General features: G+C 34.2%; 1 pseudogene; it reads left to right on the forward strand.

Annotated features, from left to right (window-relative positions):
• Nucleotides 1-22,089, forward strand: part of LOC111390664 — a 75,470-nt pseudogene that overhangs the window by 1,256 nt on the left and 52,125 nt on the right.

Genomic DNA, 22,089 nt, shown 5'->3' on the forward strand with positions numbered 1-22,089 from the left:
GTGTAGGCATATATAAAGTGGTTCATGCTTTTTTCATTTTTCTATGTGGGACAAATGCCACTTTTCCCACATAAACCATCTTCCAATGACCAACTTTGAGATCCAATTTCTCATTCATCCGTTAATCAATTTTGACAAGTAAATATATAGTTTCGATGCTCTCACGGAGGAGAACACAAATCAACTTTGATCTTCCAAATCGGACCAACGGGTCCCACTCAAACTTATGCTAAAAATGACCTATTTACTCATTTTTTCCAACAATCCCCCACATCAATGAAAATTGGGAGAGACACGGAAACGTGACATGAGAGACTTGGTGATAAAATTCAACGGTTGAAACCTGCATAGGATAGATAGGTTAATCCCTTTGAATCTTCCCTTGTAAAAGTATATTTACTTTACTAGCTGACCAATAGACGTGTTGTCCTTGAACTATTCTGCCATTTGTGTAAATGATGATATACTCCACACATGATTCTTCCTAACACAATTCAGTTCTCATTATTATGTTCGTTTTGGCCATGAACATATGCCTGGTTCTGTGAGAGTTTCTAAGAATTGAGCCCCACACAATTCTCTTAGAAGCGGCCCCACTTCTTTCTCACATAGGTGGTTTATTATTAGAAGTAACCCACATTACTTGGCTCGATTTATGATGCATAAGAATCATTAAAAGTCTACTGCTTATCCTTCATCCTTACGGGCATCACTGTTACATCATAGGAATGGACATGAGGTAACATCCTCCACAGTGATTCAATTAAGTCTTTACAATTAGGTTGTCCCTTTGAACCTAGATCTTGGGATCTCTAATCAACTAGGTTGGGTTTCCTTTGTATTAACTTATCCGTCCTAGGGCTTAAGTCTCATTCATCTCGATGATTTCCCAACCAACTCTCTATTTAACCCTTTGGTTAACGGATCCGCAATGTTATCTTTTGACCTTACATAGTCAATAGTGATAACTCCAACTGAGAGTAGTTATCTTATGATATTGTGTCTACGACGTATATGTCTAGACTTACCATTGTACATGTTACTCTGTGCCCTTCCTATTGCTGATTGACTGTCACAATTTATGCAAATTACTGGCACAGGTTTTGACCATTTTGGAATATCCTCTAAAAAGTTGCGCAACCATTCGGTCTCTTCACCGTATTTATCTAGAGCTATAAACTCAGATTCCATCGTAGATCTGGTTATAACCGTTTGTTTAGAGGATTTCTACGATATGGCAGCACCTACCAATGTGAATACAAATCCACTGATGGACCTTGAGTATTTTATATCAGATATCCAATTAGCATCACTGTATCCTTCAATGACTGCTAGATATCTACTATAGTGCAATCCAAAATTATGAGTATATCTAAGGTACCTCAGTACTCTTATTATTCCTCTCCAGTGATCAGCTCTTGGATTACTCGTGTACCTGCTCAGTTTACTAACTCTGTAGGCTATGTCTGGTATTGTACAACTCATCAAGTACATCAGACTTCCAATAATTCTCGAGTATTCGACTTGAGAGATACTTTTACCTTTATTTTTGGATAGATGCTGACTTGTATCTATCGGTGTTTTAGCTATCCTAGAATCATCCTTACTAAACTTTTCTAAAATTTTGTCCACATATTGTGACTGGCTTAGAATGATCCCATCTGATGTTCATGAAATTTTAATTCCAAGTATAACATTAGCTAATCCCATATCTTTCATGTCAAATCTCGAATTTACAGATTTTTAGTGGATTTAACCATCTTATCGTTACTACCAACAATAAGCATGTCATCAACGTAAAGACATAAAATGACAACCATTTTTAGTGTCTTTAACATAAACACATTTGTCACACTCGTTGATTTTAAATCCACATTCCATCATGACTTTGTCAAATTTTTCGTGCCACTGTTTTGGAGCTTGTTTCAAGCCATACAATGACTTCACCAATTTGCAGATTTTCTTTTCTTGTCCTGATGATGAAAACCCCTCAGGGTTGTTCCATATAGATTTCTTCATCTAAATCTCCATTCAAAAATGCAGTTTTAACATCCATTTGATATACTTTAAAATTTCCCAGAGTGGCGATCGCAAGTATGATCCTAATAGATATTATTCTTGTCACTGGAGAATATGTCTCAAAGTAATCAAGGCTTTCACGTTATCTGTAACCTTTTATTACTAACCTGGTCTTGTACTTTTCGATAGTTCCATCTGCTTTCATTTTCTTTTTGAAAATCCATTTGTAGCCTAGTGGTTTACTTCCTGGAGGAAGATCCACTAGCTCCCATGAATGATTTTGCAATATGAAATCGATTTAACTTTTAATGGCATCTTTCCATTGAGGTCCTTCCAATGAGTTCACAGCTTTTTGATAGTTTTGAGGTTCACTTTCTAGCATATAGGTTAGAAAATCAGGACCATAAGATTTTTCTGTCCTTTCCCTTTTGCTACATCTTGGTTCAACCTCAATTTCCTCTTCTAACTCTTGGTCTTGACTATTTTCGGCTATAGTCTCATATGTCCGTTTAGAAGAGCTTGCTTCCTCTTTAAACTTGTATGAGAATATATGTTCAAAGAATGAAGCATTTCTTGATTCCATTATCGTATTTTTGTGTATCTCTGGGATTTTAGAATTATACACAAGAAATCGATAAGTACTACTATTATGTGCATAACCAATGAAGATGCAATCTACAGTTTTTGGGCCTATCTTTACCTTCTCTGGTGTTGGGACAACCACTTTAGCAAGACACCCCACACTCGTAAGTATTTATAAGAAGACTTCTTCCTTTCCATAATTCATAAGGAGTCTTTTCTATTTCCTTCCAGGGCATCTTATTTAAAAGGTAATTTTCTGATAACGCAAATTTTCCCCACATGTTCTGAGGTAACCCAGAACTTACTAGCATTGCATTCATCATTTTCTTTAACGTACGATTTTTTACGTTCAGCAACACCATTTTATTGCGGTGAGTAAGGTGTAGTGGTTTCATGTATGATTCCGCGTTGTGTACAGAATTTAGCAAACGGTGCTTTATACTCACCACCTCGATCGCTTCTCAACACCTTAACTTTCTTATTAAGTTGCGTTTCAACTTCATTCTTATAGAGAATAAATTTCTCTATAGCTTCATCCTTACTCTTGAGCAAATACACATAACAGTATTTATTGCTATCGTCGACAAAAGTAATGAAATACCTGTTGCCGCCTCTGTTTGTACAAATTTTAAATCACATATGTCATTGTGAATTAAATCAAGTGGTCTGTGTTTCGTTTGATTGATTTAAAGGACGACATTGTCAATTTTGCCTCAACACAAGTTTCACACTTATGTTTGGAATCAATATAGAACTCGGGTATAAAATTCAAGTTAACTAGTCTAAGTAAAGTATCATAGTTAACATGTCCTAGTCTACCATGCCATAGATTGGAAGACTCAAGCAAGTAAGCACAAGAGTTTACTTTATTCATTTTTTGTTTAACAATCATTACATTTAATTTGAACATATCGTCGGAAACATAACCTTTTCCGATAAACATTCCACTCTTAGACAAAATAACTTTGTCTGACTCAAATACAATGCGAAAGCCATGCTTATTCAAAAGCGACCGGGACACTAGGTTCTTGTAAATTTTCACCACATACAGCACATTGTTAAGAGTCAACTCTTTCCTGAGGTTATCTACAGAACAACCTTTCCTTGACCCTTAATCACAGAAGTTGCTGAATTTCCCATGAACAACTTCTCTCCATTCTCAATTGCTTCGAATGTAGCAAATAATTCTTTATCAGAGCACACGTGTCTCGTAGCACCGGTGTCAATCCACTATTCTTTTGGGTTTGAACCCACCATGTTCACTTCAGAAATTACGGCTGCAAGACTGATCTCAGACACATCATGTGCCATGTAGTCAACCATATTTGCTTCTTTCTTCTTCTTCTTCTTCTTTTTTGGCAATCTGCACTCCGAAGACTTGTGGCCTACTTTGTCACAATTGAAGCATTTTTCTTGAAATTTTTCTTAGAAATTCCACCTTTCGGTCCTACCTTTGTCCCTTTGCCATCGGATGACCCAAACTTTTTTGTGTGGGTCTTACTACTTTGACCATGCTCCACAACATTGGCTTTAGCCACACCAGGATTGAACCACTTCTTTTCGAAACTTTTATTGTCTTCTTCAATTCGAAGTCTAACAATTAATTCTTCAACGTTCATTTTCTTTTGTTTGTGCTTCAGATAATTCTTGAAATCTTTCCACGCGGGGGAAATTTTTCAATAATTGCAGGCACTTGAAAAGTTTCACTCAAACTCATCCTTTCGGCATGAATCTCGTGAAGAATCACTTGGAGTTCTTACACTTGACTGATAACTATTTTGGAGTCCACCATCTTATAGTCTAGGAACCTGCCGACAATGAACTTTTTAGCTCCGGCATCCTCAGTTTTGTATTTTCGGTCCAAAGACTCCCACAGCTCCTTAGTAGTTTTCATAGTATTATACACATTGTACAGCGAATCTGCTAAGCTGTTCACAATATAGTTTTAGCACAAGAAGTCCAAATGCTTCCAAGCATCAAGTGCACTAACTGCTTGCACATTTCCTTCACCCTCATTGAGTTTTGGAGCAGTCTCAGTCAAGAATCTCGCAAGATTCAAGGTGGTCAGATAAAATAGCATTTTCTGCTGCCACCTCTTGAAATTCAAGTCATTGAATTTTTTCGATTTTTCTCCACGATTAACGGACACAGTTGGAGCCATAGTTTGACTCACAACATGACTTGGCAACTTAGCTACAGTCTATACCATAATGGAGCTTAGCCCTTGAGCCACAGTAGAGCCCACATCCTGATTTCCAGCAAGAGCAATTTGGGTCACATCCATATTGGTTGGTTCGGTAGCCATTTCTGAAAATGAAACAAATATTAGTTTCTAATAAACAAATTTTTTATTTTAATAGAATAAAATAAACAATTTATTTAATACCAATATGTATAGAATATGTTTTAAATTTGTTGAAAATTATGTTGGTGGAATGATACCTGGTTTTCTCATACCGATTTATAATATTAGTTAATTACACAATAAACTAAATTATCATAAATCACAATATATTAATCTAATTTAGAACTAAATTATATTAAGTTATGACTGGTCTTGACAGGGCGATGGCTTTTATGTTTTACAAGAGTGACTCGAGCTCTGCAGCTTTGATGACCATTTCATCTGGTATAAGAAAGATTCTTCCTAAGTCTGAAATATGTGATTTTGAATTTGAGTCCTGTGGTTATTCCATGAATTCCATTGAAGAGGATGCAATTTCCAATATTCATGTTACTCCGGAGGATGGTTTTAGTTATGCCAGCTTTGAAGTAGCTGGTTACAATTTGAAAGAGGTGAATCTGAGCTAGCTAATTGAGAGGGTTTTGGTATGCTTCCATCCTAAGGAGTTTTCCATTGCCGTGTATGCTGACATTGGCGAAATGTTGTTTGATAACATTTACTCTTACGACCTAAAGGGTTACTCGGTCAATCTGGAATGCTATGAGGACCTGGGTTTGGGCGGTGCTATTGTCTACAGGAAGTTTGCATATATTGCTTGTGTTATGTTTTACTGTTAGGACAAAGTCTAAGTTGTAGGTTAGTTAAATGTCATTGACCTGCTCATTGTGGTAATTTGAATCAACCTGGCACCTTTGTTTGGATAAATGAATATGGAATTTGCAAAATGTATGCAATTGTTACCGGATGTTTTTCTTTCTTTTTGTTCTTTGCCAATTTGTTTTAAAATTTCCCAAAAAAATGAACTTCCAAACTATAATGGATCCATGTTGCAAACTACTCTGATCATCCTTGTATGAATCGGTATCAACACTTCAAACATTTTTCTTATTAAATAGATATCTGAAACATTTCCTAGTATTCCAGCATTACAGGCATGGAGCACTTGTAAGTTGTATGGAAGAAAAATGTAAAGAAATAAAAAGGGGATTTTTAAATAGCCATAATAGGTATCATATTACCGAAATAGATAAATGCATCCATGGTAAGAAAATGCTCATTGGAAAATACAAATTGACTTCAAAATCTGATTATAACTTCCAAGGATGATGCTTTGGAATGCCAACACTGAACCTCCATCTTCGGTGATTATAGAAGTAATGGACCTACATTTTCATTTATCTTTTGCTGCAATTAGTTTTAAAACATAATTTTTGCTGCAAATTACGAATATCATTTGAGCGCTCAGCAAGAGCAGTCTTCTCAAGTGTACTTGAGATAAATTTTTTTGTTCTTAGAAGTAGTTGATCTAAGAGTTGATTTCTTCAATCACCTTGACAGAAGTTTTATGATGTAGAATAAGGAAATAATGCGGCGAGATGAAGTCCGAAATTTAGAAACTTTTCGCAATCCTATGAAAACAGATTGCACGACCTACATGAAAATAGTTGTATCTTTCAAACCGTAACTTGGAATTACGCAAGGTTGGTGCCATTGGATTTGTATCATCTGTGTTTTGGGCTGTTCGCTAATGTTTGGTGGGTCAAAATTGTCCTCAAAGTCTACTGTTCATGTTTTTCAATTTTCTGATGTTCGATTTTTGACCTCTGCATATTTGTTTTCCAGTTTACAACCGTAACTCCACAATTACAACCCTCGCCTTTGGTGGAGTTGAGCAAATAAACATCTTCTATATAAGAGACAGATTGTATTTCTTTTACACAAAATTATTAAAATATTTGCAACGATGTAAGTATAAATATAACCATGAATAGAAAAATTGTAGTAAGGAATGTAATAGACTGCTTTTTGAGTTTAAAATAGCACAGATGAACAAATATGTGAATAAAATACAAGCTGTATGACATCTCTTCTAAATTTATTTATTTATTTATTTATTTTGTTTCCAAAGATGGTGTATTTTGGTTAAATCACTTCCCCTTTCAGTCTATAACCCATACAACTGATTTCAATAATTGATTTGCCCATTTGCCCATCTATCACTCAACTTCAGACTTATCTCTTGATCTGCCTACAATCAGCAATGACAATGAATATACCCCTCCTGATTTGCCTGTTATTCTTTCACACAGTCCAGATTCTACTCACCCGTCATTCTTAGAAGAACCACTAGGATCAGTAAAACTCCATCTTATCTTCCTCAATTCCATTGTTACTATTGGGCTGTGATGCCAAGTCCATTCCAATATGTTTACGTGATGATGGAATGGCCTATCGGCTTAGATAGAGAAACACTGCCCAATAACGTATGATGGATGGCCCACGACCCGAGCCCAATATCCGGCCAGATATTTTGCTTATTCAAAGTGCGACTTTAAGTTGCTGAATGAATGGAGAAATGCTAGTCACTCTGGACCGTTGGATGAGACCCCAGATCAACGGCTTGGCGTTTTAGTATAAAAGGGTCTTTTCTTCTAACCCTAAAGAGACGATTCATTATTTTGTCTTTTGAAAGAGTATCTAGAATCTTCAACTTGTTTCTCTTCACTCTGATTTTTTGGTTTTTCCTCTTCTGAGTGTTTAAGGATGATTTCTTTGTGTGAGATTAAAATCTTTGTGATTTTCTGTGTGAGTAAGACCATAAATCTAGGGTTGAGTTCTTTCTAGTTCATCGAAGTGACTCTTGTTTCGTATCTTGAGTCGTAAGGGTTTTTTGGTTCTGTTCGATACCTCTGTGAAAGATACAGAAGGGTATAGTGTCTGAGCCTAAGATTGATGAAGTCTTTGAAGCCGTTGTTTGATTAGGGTTTGTTCGAGTGTTGTCGATGTAATCGTTTGATTATTGGATCTGTTGTATTCTTGGGTCATTTGTAATAATAGTGGTATCAGAGCTTTGTGAAAGTGTTTCTGGAGTTTTGATCAAGTTTATTGCTGAAAAATTGATTTTCAGTTGATACCTTGAGTTGATTGGAAAATCAGTCAAAACCCTAGGTCTATTATTTCATAGATTTGAGGGGTGTTGGTGTTGACCATAGTACTGTGAGTACAACCGTGCAGAAACTTTTGGTTTCTGTATATTCTTAGAGGAAAAATTCTAAATCTGGGATTTGACAAGCTCAAACCTCAAGAATAGTGTTCAGAACAGTTGGTGGTTTTTTGGTAAAACAAGTAATCTGATTGTATATTTGCTAAGACCACCACTCTGGTTTGCGGTTTTCAAACCCTAGCTTATTGTTGTACTTTTTTTAGACTATTTTCTTGTGCACTTTCTTATTTCTATTATATGTAACTGTGTGTTAGGTTCTGCAACATTATCTTGATCTCTGCTCCTCGATAATCATAATTTGTGTGTGTGCTGAACTATTCCTGGGTTGAACCTTGACCTGAGAACATGATTCTCAAGGAATCCTGGTGAACCTAGGGATAAGTTTTGGGAATGAACTATTATTGTTTTTTTGAGTTCATTGATCTTGTTGATAAACATTTGTTTGTTTCTACATTTGTGTTTCTTGATAATTCCTTATCAGTTGGAACCTCTGCAGTGAAAGTAAACATAAAACCTTGTTGTTGTTGAGTTGTAGATGTTGATAAAACTCATTTTCTTTTAAAAATAAAATGACTATTTCCACTTTTGAACTTGGTGTTTTAATGGAAAGGTGGACTTCCCCATCTGAAAACAAAAGATGAGGAAAGTCTTAGTCCAACAAAAGGTTCTTAAGGCAATCACTGCAAAATTTCCAGAAACTGTGATTGATGATCAGAAAAAAGAAGCTAATGAGTTAGCCTATACTTATATTATCTTGCATTTGTCTCATCAAGTATTAAGAAAAGTAGAAAAAAAAGGATACTACAAAAGAATTGTGGGATAAACTAGAAGAACTTTACCTGACAAAATCCCTGCCAAATAAGTTATCTCTTTTGGAAAGATTTTTCAGCTTTAAAATTGATACCTCTAAGGACTTAGATGATAATCTAGATGTCTTCAATAAGTTAGTCCAGGATATCATTAATTCAGGGGATAAGGTATCTGAGAAATATAAAGCTATTGTCTTGTTAAATGCAATACCAGAAGCTTATAAGGATGTCAAATCTGCTATAAAATATGGCAGGGACGCTTTAACTCCTGATATTGTGATATATTTTTTAAGGGGTAAGGACTTAGAATTAAAAATTGAGAAACATGGGAGTATGTCTGAGAATTTCTTTGCGAGAGGCAGATCTCAGTTTAGGCAGAATTTAAATCAGGAAGGTCAAAGTAGTCAGACAAACAATAACAAGAAAGAGGGCAGAGGTAGGAGTAGATCTAAATCTAGAACCAGAAATAAGAAGTGCTATGGGTGTGGAAAAATAGGTCACTTTATTAATGATTGTTACAAGAAGAAGAATGAACTAAAAGAAAAGAAAATAGATGAAGGTAATATAGTGGAACCTGTGGAACCAACACTGTTGATGTGTATGTTGTCACTGAGCTTAATACAGATCAGAACACTGTTAATTTTGTAAATAACAGTTATCTGAACCAAGAATGGATCTTGGATTCAAGTTGTACTTTCCACATGACATCTAGAAAACAATAGTTAGACAACTTTAAGACAGTGGGTGGGGTTGAAGTGGTTATGCGAAATAATGCTAATGAAAGGATCACTTTTCATCTTCAAGGGCTATAAAAGGAATGGAATATATGTTACTAAAGCTAATGTAGTATTGATAATGCTACTGAAGCTGCCAGTGTTGAATCTGACTCTACCTTGAAGTGGCATAAAAGGTTAGCTCATGTGAGTGAGAAGGGACTTTAGATCCTCCATAAAAAAAGGGGTTTTTGGTAAAGATTATATATCAAAAATTCCTTTCTATGAAAACTGTACCTAAGGAAAATAACACAGGTTACACTTTAATACCGGACAGCACAAATCCACTTCTATTCTTGAATATATTCACTCTGACCTTTGGGGACCTTCATCCACCACCACTCAAGGAGGAAATAGATACTTCATGTCCTTTATTGATGATTTTTCTAGAAAAGTCAGGATTTATTTTCTTAGATAAAAATCTTAGACTTTTGAAAGGTTTAAACAGTGGAAGACCTTGATAGAAAATCAAATATCCAAGAAAATTAAGATCCTTAGGATTGATAATGGTTTAGAGTTCTGCAATGCTGAATTTGATCAGTTTTGCAAGGAAAATGGAATCGAAAGACATAAAATAGTGCCTTATACCCTCAACAAAATGGGGTTGCTAAGAGGATGAATAGGACTCTTTTGGACAAAGTCAGGTGTATGTTGGTTGGTTCTGGAGTACCCAAATTACTTTGGGTAGAAGCGGTAATGATAGCAACCTATATAGTTAATAGAACTCCATCTAGTGCACTAGGAGGAAAAACATTAGAAGAAGTGTGGTATGGAAAAAGCCCAGAGTATTCCCATATGAAAATTTTTGGCTGTACAGCCTACTCTCATCAGAGTATTGGTAAGCTTGAATCTAAGGATCAAAAGTTTGTTTTCTTAGGGTATCCTGATGGAATAAAATGATATAGGTTATGGGTTAAGGATCTGAAGGGTTTTAAAATCATTACGAGTAGGGATGTCACTTTTAAGGAAAATGAAATACCTTGTCTTAGTGGTAAGGAGACAAAGAGAGAGTTCAAAGTTGAAGAAAGTAATAGGACTAAGTTCCAGGTGGAGCATAGTGATAATGGTATAGAACCTAGCACTGTTGAACCTGAACCAGAGAGTAGCGCACAGGAAAATGAGAGTGAACCTCTAAAAACTCTAGATGACTATCAACTAACAAGAGACAGAGTTAGAAGGAACATTAGGGAGCCATCTAGATATAAAGATTACCTCTCTCTTGCATTTTTGTCCTATTAAGACCTAGCTTTTACGGAGCCAAAGTCTTATGATGAAGCCATAGCAAGCCAGTGTGGCAAGTGGCTATGGAAGATGAAATGAAATCCCTTTGGAAAAATCAAATCTGAAAACTTGTCATTAAGCTTAACAATAAATCTATAGTGGACTGTAAATGGGTGTACACTGTGAAAGAAGGGGGTTCAGAAAAGAAACCTCTTAGATTTAAGGCAAGATTAGTTGCCAAGGGATTCACACAAAAACATGATGTAGATTACAATGAAATTTTTTCACTTGTAGTAAAATATACCACAATTAGGGTAATATTGGCTCTTGTTGCTCATCATGATTGGAAACTAGAACAAATGGATGTTAAAACAACCTTTTTACATGGGGATCTAGATGAGATCATCTACATGAAACAGCCTCAAGGATTTGTAGACAAGAATAAACCTGATCATGCTTGTTTGTTAAAAAGATCTTTATATGGTTTAAAACAAACACCTAGACAATGATATAAAAAGTTTGACACTTTGTTTCCTCAATTGGTTTTATAAGGAGTTCATTTTACCATTGTCTGTATTTTAAAAGAAATAAATCTGGTACTATGATTGTTTATCTCTTACTGTATGTAGATGATATGCCTACGACATGATAGTAATTGCATACATGACATTAAAAGGTCTTTAAGTTCTGAATTTGAAATGAAAGATTTGGGGCATACAAAATGAATTTTAGGTATGGATATTTTAAGAAATAGACCTAAAAGAATACTTGTTTTGAAACAAACTTCCTATGTGGAAAAGGTGTTGTCAAAGTTTGCTGTGCATGAATCTAAATCTATTAATTTGCCGTTAGCCTTTCATTTCAAATTAAGTAAAGAACAATGTCCTAAAATTAAATGTGAGGCTAAGTATACGGAAAAGGTCCCCTATGCTAATGCTGTAGGGTCGGTAATGTACACTATGATATGTACTAGACTTGATGTGGTTCATGCTATAAGTACCCTTAGACATTTTATGGCCAATCCTGGTTTTGAACATTGGACCACATTAAAATGGCTTTTAAGTTATTTGAAAGGATCTTCACATTTAGGATTATGTTTTAAAGCCTATAATGAAGGGGTTGTTCTTAAGGGATATGTAGATGCAGATTTTGCTGAGGATAGGGATGGTAGGAGGTCTACAACTATCTGCATGTTTACTTTATGTGTCACTTGTATTAGTTGAAAATCTCAATTTCAACAAATTGTTGCATTTTGTACTACTGAGGCTGAATATGTAGCTACTACTGAAGCTATTAAGGAAGCTTTATGGTTAAAAGGATTATTAACTGAAATAAATGAGTTAAAAGAACCTGTACTAGTGTATTCAGACAGTCAAAGTGCAATAAATTTGTGTAAAAATCCTGTTTTCCATGAAAGAACTAGACATATTGATGTTAAACGTCATTTTATTAGAGATGTAATTTCAAAAGATTTGTTACTTCTCGAGAAAAATCCTATACAATACAATCCATCTAATATGGGTACCAAGGTATTGCCTTTAGACAAGTTTAAATCTTGTTTAAAATTGCTAAATATTGGTGTAGGTTAATTGTTTTAGTTTATACAGGTACTTTAAAACTTTGATAACCCCTGGAAGGACTAAGGAGCCACTACTCTGTTGGATAAGTAGTATACTATGCTTTTAGTTTAACCACTGGCATCAAGGTGGAGATCTGTTGGGCTGTGATGCCACGTCCAGTCCAATATGTTTAGGCAATGATGAAACGGCCTATCGGCCCAGATAGAGAAACACTGCCCAATAACGTCTGATGGATGATCCACGACTCGAGCTCAATATCCAGCCAGATATTTTGCATATTCAAAATGCGACTTTAAGTTGCTGAATGAATGGAGAAACGCTAGTCGCTCTGGACCGTCGGATGAGACCCCAAATCAATAGTTTGAGGTTTTAGGATAAAATGGTCTTTTTTTCTAACCATAATGAGACGATTCATTCTTCTGTCTTTTGAGAGTCTCTAAAATCTTCAACTTGTTTGTCTTCTTTCTGATTTTCTGGTTTTCCCTCTTCTGAGTGTTTAAGGGTGATTTCCCTGTGTGAGATTAAAATCTTTGTGATTTTTTGTGTAAATAAGACCATAAATCGAGGGTTGAGTTCTTTCTGGTTCATCGAAGTGACCTTGTTTCGTATCTTGAGTTGGAAGGTTTCTTGGGACTGTTTGGTGCCTCTGTGAAAGATACAGAATGGTATAGTGTCTGAGCCTAGGATTGATGAAGTCCTTGATGCTGGTTTGGTTAGGGTTTGTTTGAGTGTTGTCGATGTAATCGTTTGATTATTGGATCTATTGTATTCTTGGGTCATTTGTAATAATAGTTACCATCTAACAAATACTCTTCCAGACAACAATTTAGCATACCCTTTATGCAGGTACATTTCAGATACAACATTTTCTCCTTTCCGTAGAAACAATCTTCTTACTGTATCTTCCAACTTTGAGGCACAACTCAAACGCATATTGATGTCTAGGGGCAAAATCGTCCAAATTTTCATGCATAACCTTAAACACTAAACCAAACACATCAGTACATTCAGGATGTTAAAATAAGTAATTTGAATGAAAAAATCTCGTTGAAAAACCTTTGCAATGCGCCACCTCACCAGGGGCGACTCGACCTGCTGGATGTGGGTCCGACCTCCGTTTGGTCCAACAAAGGTCTGGTCTGGGAGTAATTGAGAATTACAGATTTGGGTGCCTTGAAGAAATCAACCCTTTCTTCCAATCTTGGATTGATTTTTGCTGTGTTTTGCCAACCTACGCTCTGATACCAGATGTAGAGAGTATATTGACCACCAAGGTTGGTCCAGACTCAGTTTATTCCCACAACTCACCAAAATTTGTCAACCAAACGACCAAGACAGAACCAAGCTTCCACTTTCGGTTGCCAAAGAGATAACTCACTTACAAGACTACACAGGTATGCAATCTCTCAATGATAATCACCACTAATGGTAGAAACCGAAAATGAGTAGAGAAGTAGAAGAAAGTGCAAAGGCCAAAACTCACAGAGAAAGAGAGGCGGGACGTTATTCTTGCAAAGAAAGGAGAGACCCAATATATTAAAACAAGTGGCCCAAATAAGGTAAGTAAAACTAGGGTAATAGGTGGGTCAAGTAGAGGCCCAAAAAGTAGACAAATGGGCTCCCAAGTAAATCGTCTCATTGTTGGCCATCCAAGAAGGCGGGTTGGGCCATGAGTACACTAAAATATTTAAATTGCTTCAAATGACCCAATTAACCTTTGGGTCGTGTCGTCTTGATTGTGGTGTTACAATTTCCATTCAGTCATTTGACAAAGCCGACTGAAGATTAAAATCGAATAATATCATAGCCCGAGGAGGTCGTTTAACAACAAATTGCCTGACAATTATACTTCCATACCGGTTCAAGTGTGAAAGTAAGGTACCAAAAATGAATAGTAGACGGTCATCCTCGAGTTAAATGTTTCAATGGCCAATGAACTTTGCATCATGCACGGCTTACTCACCTAACTTCATAAAGTGGTCTATCCCACTCCATCACTCATCGAATGGAATCGATAGAGTTGCTGACATGGATGACAGAAAAATGATGTGGCCGGTTAAAACACTCCAAATGTTAAATTAAACACGTCAGGAATTAATTTTCCAAACACGGCTTAACAACTAAAGGAAATGGTCATGCTAGTTTGGTCGAGTTCATTGATGTCATCAAATTCGTGCTAGTTCTACTCATGGAAATGCAACAATGTCTACTAGTTATCTTGTACAGTTTGTAGTTCACAACCTAAATCTTGGACATGGTACACATAAATTGATTGGTTAATAAGTTAATTGTTGGCCCTAAGAATTAAATTAGATTTGTTGACTTAACGTGCCATATCATACACACACAAACCCCACAAACTTCGTGGAAGCAATGTCTGCATATCAATGTATTTATGAAGTTTGATTGCTGTGTAAGACTATTTCTCGTATTGGTTACATTCATTTTATGTGGACTCGTGAGGCTTCTTTGACTCAGAGTTCTGGTAATATGAATTGTTCGCCATGATGCAATTGGTTAGTATCCTTTTTCATCAATTTGCAGACTTACATCAGTTGTCTAATATTGTGGTCCATATTCATTTTGGGAAGATACCAAATTTTCACCGAAATGGAAGATGTGTGTATATGTATGTGTGTGGAAAGCTACCATTTCTGTGTAAGACTGTTTCTTTCCATTCGTTTTATTAGGTGGAGTAAGAGTTACAATGCAATTGGTTCATATCCTTTTATCTATTTATAGACTTGTGATTTGAACTACCTTAGTTGTGTAATATTGTGGTCCATACCACAATTTAACACTGCTACCTATTCTGTGTCAAAGTTTGGGAAGTGACCAAAGGATTCATGACATTGAAATTTAAAACGCGAAAAAAGGTGCTTGAAGATAATTTCAAAAGTCATTTGGAAATATCTGCAAAATAAATGGTTTGATATTATCCATTCAATTGTGAACTTGAATGGTAATAATTCAATAAATTTTTCCTCGAAACATTGATGGAATGTGTGTGTATATATGTAAGAGTCCTGTTATTCTATCGTGTAGGTATTTATATAGCTTTTATTTGAAAATATTCATGTTCTTTTTTTCTCCTTTGTTTCATTTTTCGCTTTTGGATATAAGATAAGGCTGATGTTTTCCATGTTTACTTTTGCAGTATAAAAGAAACATATCATGATACTAATAAGAACTCTTGATTAAGTTCTTAAAAACTATGTACGCATTATGAGCTGGAAATTGAAGTTAACATTTATGACATATTTCGTACATTGAAATATAGGAGTTAGAACTATATTTTCTCTACATTCAAATTCACTATTTTACGATCAAACGTTGTGGAAACATATATATCCTTATATTTATCAACTTCAGTAATTTTTTGTTGGATTATGTCTGGGCATGAAAAGATAGGAAGAAGAGAAAAATTAAATTTACCGACTTCAATAATAAAAAATTAGAGGTGTTATTGCTCATATAAGAGAAAAAGGTCCTGGAAATATCATTAGATAATTGTGAGATAATATTCTGTTGCATACAACGTGGAAAGCATAAGACTGACAAAGGTATTTGGCATTGGACTATGCTTGTAATACAAAGTGGTATCCAAAAGGGTGTCCAAAATGGACAACCTTTTGGATACCTCGGTGTACCACAAGCATTATTCCTTGACATTCTCCATGTTCAAATTTATTGTGGAGGATATGGACGATAAAATAAACAAGAAACCAAAATCTTCGAAGGTTTGGTTTTTCAGAATATCTTAAAATAATAATCACGAGCAACATGAAAAGCTAGATCATACCTGGACAAATCTAAGCCATTCACAACAACCATTGGCAGACACCTACATAGGAATGACAATCGAGCTCATCAGCTCAGGTAGCTCGTGGCTCGGCTCGAAAAAAGTTTGAGCCCGCCCGGCTCAAGGCTCGGAAGAACCGAACCAAGGCTCGGGTCGAGCCTCATTTTGGGGTGCTGGGCAAAGCCCGAGCCTCGTGTGGCTCGCCGACTCGAGCTTACAAGCCTATTTTTATATTTAAAAAAAAACATACAAAAAAATAATATTAATTTAGAGGCAGCTGGTGGCTGCCATGTTTAAAAAAAAAAAAAAAAATCCAGCAAAACATCGAGCCTGCCCGGCTCGACTCAGAAAGGATCGAGCCGAAAGCTCAGGTCGTGCCTGTTTTTTTTGGCCGAGTGGCTCGAGCCCGGAAAAAGGCTTGATCATTTTACTCGAGCCGAGCTCAAGCCGGCTCTACTCAGCTCGTTGACATCCCTACACCTATGCAATCGATTGTCATTTGTATCTTTCACCAATGCATATTTGGTAGGTGATGTAAATTAATTACAATAATAAGCAATGAAATTTCGGTTGATAAAGGTAATAGTTCTTTATTAACTGATGTCTGCCTAATATAGTCGTCTAACATTTTATCTTTGACCTACGCATATTCCTTAGGTGACATAAATTAACTACGGTAATGGGCAACATAATTTTCATTGTTAAAGGTGATAGTTATTTATCAACAAATATTTCGTGCCTATTGCAATCATTTAATATTTGTATCTTTCATCTATGCATATTCGGTAGGGGACGTAAATTAATTTTTTTGGGAAAAAAAAATTCAAACTTTCGCCTAAATTAATTCATATTTTCTACGAAAATTCATTGTTGATTTTAATTAATTTTAATAAATAAAAAAATTAACCATTCGCCTCCCAAAAAATTAATAGTTAAAGGATAATCAATTTTTTCAACAAAATTTTAAACGTAATTGATATTCCGTAGGTGAAGAATAATTTACATTACTGAGGGAAAATCTGTTGCTGATATTGATCAACTTTAATAACTATTTTTTTTAGACAAAAAATTCACCTACCCAAAATTCGTAGTTGAAAAATGATCAATTTTTCAAAAAAAGCTGCAATGTTTTCGCCAATGATTATTCTTTAGGTGAAGAGTAATTTACGTATGGAAAATTTATTGCTGATATTAATCAACATATATATGACTAAAAATGACAACAAATTGGGGACGAACACATGGAGGCCCTTCCTATTCCTCATCTCATCGAGATTTTATGAAACACGGGACAAGGATAAAATATCTCCGTTTAATCGCCTTTTAATTAATCAATTTTAACATTTTCTTTTATCTTTAATATAATATTTACATTAAAAATATAAAAAAAATATGCTAAAAAAATAAAAATGGGGATAGAATCGAGAAATTTCAGTTGGGGATCATGTTTCACGTTCCTACGGTGAATACTTAATACGACGGGACGGGTGATGCGAATTGTTTGCTATCCCTCAATATGAATTATTAAAATTCAAAGTTCATACCAATTTCTATTTCACTATTAAGAATTTAATAATAAAAATTGTAATATACAGTATTTAATTTTTTTATTAATTTTTAAATTGAAAGATAAATAACATAAGAGAAGATATTAATATACATCAACAACCAAAAATTCATAGGTGAAACCCTTTTAAAATTTTCAATTCCCTCGTAATTTTCTTTGGCCTCTCAATAAACTCTTACCATAATTTAGAAAACTCATCCTCCACCAAACCCTTCCCTCACAAGTCTCAAAATTGTTTCAGTCCTTAACAATTGACTGTACAGAGCCTCTATGAGATTCCAACTCAATCTCGCTGATTGAGGAATTTGTCGCAAATCCGCTTCAATGCAGGCACAAATTCTTGGTGAGATTTTTTTCCATATATTTCACCTTTTCACTAAAAAACATAGCTTCAGGCACAGATTTTCAGTTCCTGAAACCACAATATCCATTGCTATTACTCTTTATCAACGGAATATTAGCAATCACAAATCCGTTCTTAGTTTGGGGGTCAGTCAAAGTTATCAACAAAATTTCCGTTAGTAAAAATCTTAATCATTACCAATAGACTTTCCTTTTGCTAAACGTCTACCATTAAAATTGGTAAAAATCAGTGTTGTAAATAGCCACGTAAGTGGGAGGCGTGGTAAAAAAAATTATTTATTTATTTATTTTTATTATTTACAATTATTTAAATAATTATAATTTTTTAACTTTTAGCTAATTGAGTTGAAAGGCTCAAAAAATTGTTTAACCACTTATTGAACCACAAATTTATAGATGTCAACTCCAAAAACTTTGTTGTGAACTTCTAGTGTGGGATAAGAATTCCTTTGAAATTGATTAATATTAACAACGGCAATTCCGTCGGTAATATGAACTACTTTTTATTCACGGAAAATTCGTAGGTGAAAGGTTGATACAGTTTTAAGAAAAAAAGTTGAATTATGTCACCTACAGAAATGCTATTGGTAAATGGTGCATATATTAAATAATAACATTAGGCAAGAAATATCCGTTTGTAAAGAGCTACCACTTTTACCAACGAAAATTTCGTTTGTGATTTTCATAATTAAAATTTTAATACTGTAACCAACGGATAATATGTTTCTAATTACTGTTGGTAATTATCCGTAGGTGAAAAGCTGGTTTTTAGTAGCGTTTTTGATTGTTCTTCTTCATTTCCTCTCTTCTCGCTTTTTCATTCTATTTTTCCGCAATTACAACTTCGGGTAAGTTAGTATCATTGTGGCGATGTGCTTTTCTTGTGTTTGATTTTGTTTTCCATTTTAAGTTTTTATGGGTTTTTGATTTCTCTATTGTTGCTTGCTTCGTTGTCATTTTTTGGAAGATAGGGTTTTTGGGAAAGTTGTTGTTTGGAAGAGGAAAACACGTTCCATTCAATTTTTGTGGAAAGAAGGTGTAAATAATTAGTGGCCACTTGTCAATTATTACCGGTGTTAGCGGCCACGTAGGATTTTTATCTGCCATGCGAAGATTTTTGTCTACTTAAATGGATGGAAGTGAAATGGGTGATGGATGTGTAATTTTTTTCAAAAGTATGAGAGCATTCGATAACCATTTATTTTTGGGTGAGCAAGTAGTAACTGAACCCAAATATTGATGATGGATAATTTAATTAACTCGTAAATGTGTCTCTACTCTTACAGTTAAAACTTTAATGAGAATATATATCTTAGAATATTATATCTCATTTTAAGTCTATAGTTATTTCAATACAAAAAACGTACACATGACGTGAGACTCTTTGGTAAAAATATAATTTAGCTTGTATAGCAAAGAATATATTAAATTTAAATAAATATGTTACTTCTCTGATATCTTAAGTTCTAGAAACGGCTATTTAACATCTTTTATTATTAATATAATTCAAGATTAATGTAGTCAACATAAAATTTAAATAAATAAGTTTGTCCTAAAGACGGTTGAATGAATTTGAGCTCAAATATCATCACCAACTACATATAAAGTTCTATTGGTGTGTTATGTCTTTAATTAAAGAATAAAATTTCTGAAAAATGAATAATTAATATTTGAAGCTTTCTAAACGATGTAGTTGAAGAAAGTAAAGAGGAATAACCCTCTTTGTTTAGGTCTCAAATGCTTTAATTCTAGAGAAAAAGGGAGAAGGACGATCAGACTTTGAGGATTTGATCACCTAGTTATTGGTGTAGAGAGTGGAGCTGGACAAAACTCCCAATCTAAACTGAATTGTGCAATTCTTCTTAAGTGGAATATCCGAACGGGTATCTGAATCGAAAATCGATGGGTTCGATTCGATTTTCGATTCTAAATCAATAACCTAATCTCCCTAATTTTTTAATTAATTTATTTTAAATAAGCCAAATTATTTTACTTTTCTAAATAAATTTGCTAACTAGTTAATTTAACTCAAAATCAAAAATATGATTTCCATATTTCTAATTTTCAATTCAAAGTCAATTTAATCAAATTGACCTAAGTTATATCCAAATCTGTTACTCTACCGTAGTGTCGTTTCTACCGTTTTAGAGAAATCGAATTGAAACTCGACAACGCGTCTCTTAATTATTGTGAGCTCACTATCTTCCTCTTCCTGTGATTTTAACAATTAAATCTATGAAAAACTAAGTAAAGAGAGATGCAAAAAACACATAAGATTGGACTAAATTATTTTGTAAGAGTTAATATTGAACATATCATTAGGTGAATTAATGTAACTTTGTAAATATTAAAAAAACTTATTATAATAAGGAACCTGGGAACCGAACTGAGCGGAATGGAATCGAACCCGAACGGTTCCATAATTAAATTTGGACCTGACAGTTCCACTGATTAAATACCCAAAAATTTCAGGTCCAATTCAATTCTCTTTAGAACTGAATCGAATTGGACCATGTTCAGTCCTGTATAGAGAGATAAACATGAACAAGAGCAGCCACTATTCAAAGTTTAGGTCTGCGAGTAGACAAAATGGTGAGTTGTCAATAATTACGTTTAAAAATCTCAAATAAATATTAAAGGCCGGTTCGGTAGAGATTTTGAGAATTGATTTTTTGATCATTAGAAATAAAACTAGATCTCATTTATGAGTGAAGAAGTAAAAAATAACGGTTGAAGTAGTAAAATAATAGGCAAAAAATTAATTTTTAAGGTAAAAAATTGCTCCCAAACGGGGGATAATTAAGAAACCACTTGCATTGAAAACATTAGCTACTTATGGCTTGTTCAATAGTAATTTTGAAAATTGATTTCTTGACTGTTAGAAAAAAAAGTAGGTCCTACCTGTGAAAGAATAAGTAAAAAAATGACGATTTAAATAGTGAAATAACAGTCAAAAAATTGATTTTTTGGATTGAAAAATTAATACCAAACATGCACTTTCTATTTTCATATTTTACGCAGCTACGGTTATCAAGATCATGGGTTTAATCTTTACACACAAGTTACTCACACAACAATTTTGTTCTACAAAAACATTATTACTTTATATTAATTAAATATTTATTATATCACACAAAATTATTAGCAAACTTATTTAATTTGAAGGGAAAAAGAGATATAATAAAACCGACACTCAAACATTGATTTTTCTAATCGATGTTGAACAATTAACAAACCAATACATCAAAATGCAGCCATCATATTTATCAAATGATAGAAAATAATACATTTTGGTTCTTGAACCAGTTCATTTCACGTTAATTTATCAATTCGATTCCAAATACAATACTTTTTATTTTATTTTTATTTTTGAAACATTATTTATTAAATCAATAAATAATATTTTATGTTAATGATCAATTACAAAATACACGTGACTCAATATTATTGTACTTAGTGGCAAAATAAGGCATTCTAAAGATGACAAAGCCTCCAGGACGAGTAATCCAAGTTTTGGTTCATAAACTAGGCAAAACAAAGATTTAAATGCCTATGAAAGTCAAAGTTCACATTGTCCGATCCTAGTTGGATAGTTTTACTGATAAACTGTTCGGTCAAAGATTGTTGGATTAAACCTCGTTTCAAGGAATTGGGGACAGAAAAAAGAGGACATTAAATCTGTTGTAACTTAAATTTAAATAAAGTTTTAACCTTTCAATATTTAATCAATTTAATTTTCTATTTTTATTTATTTGATAATCACTTTTAACACAATTAAAACATCATAATTCACGTTATAACCTCTATTTTAATGACTTAATTGTGGGGGTTGATTTTCACCTATAAAATGTGGTTACATCTCATTGGAAAGGAGCATTAGAATACAATAATTTGGAAGGAAAATATTCTATATAATTTATATTATATTCTTATATTTTGGCAACTAAATGAGAGGCTCTTTCACT

The sequence above is a fragment of the Olea europaea genome, unplaced genomic scaffold, assembly GCF_002742605.1.
Source record: "Olea europaea var. sylvestris unplaced genomic scaffold, O_europaea_v1 scaffold703, whole genome shotgun sequence".
Lineage (NCBI taxonomy): Eukaryota > Viridiplantae > Streptophyta > Magnoliopsida > Lamiales > Oleaceae > Olea > Olea europaea.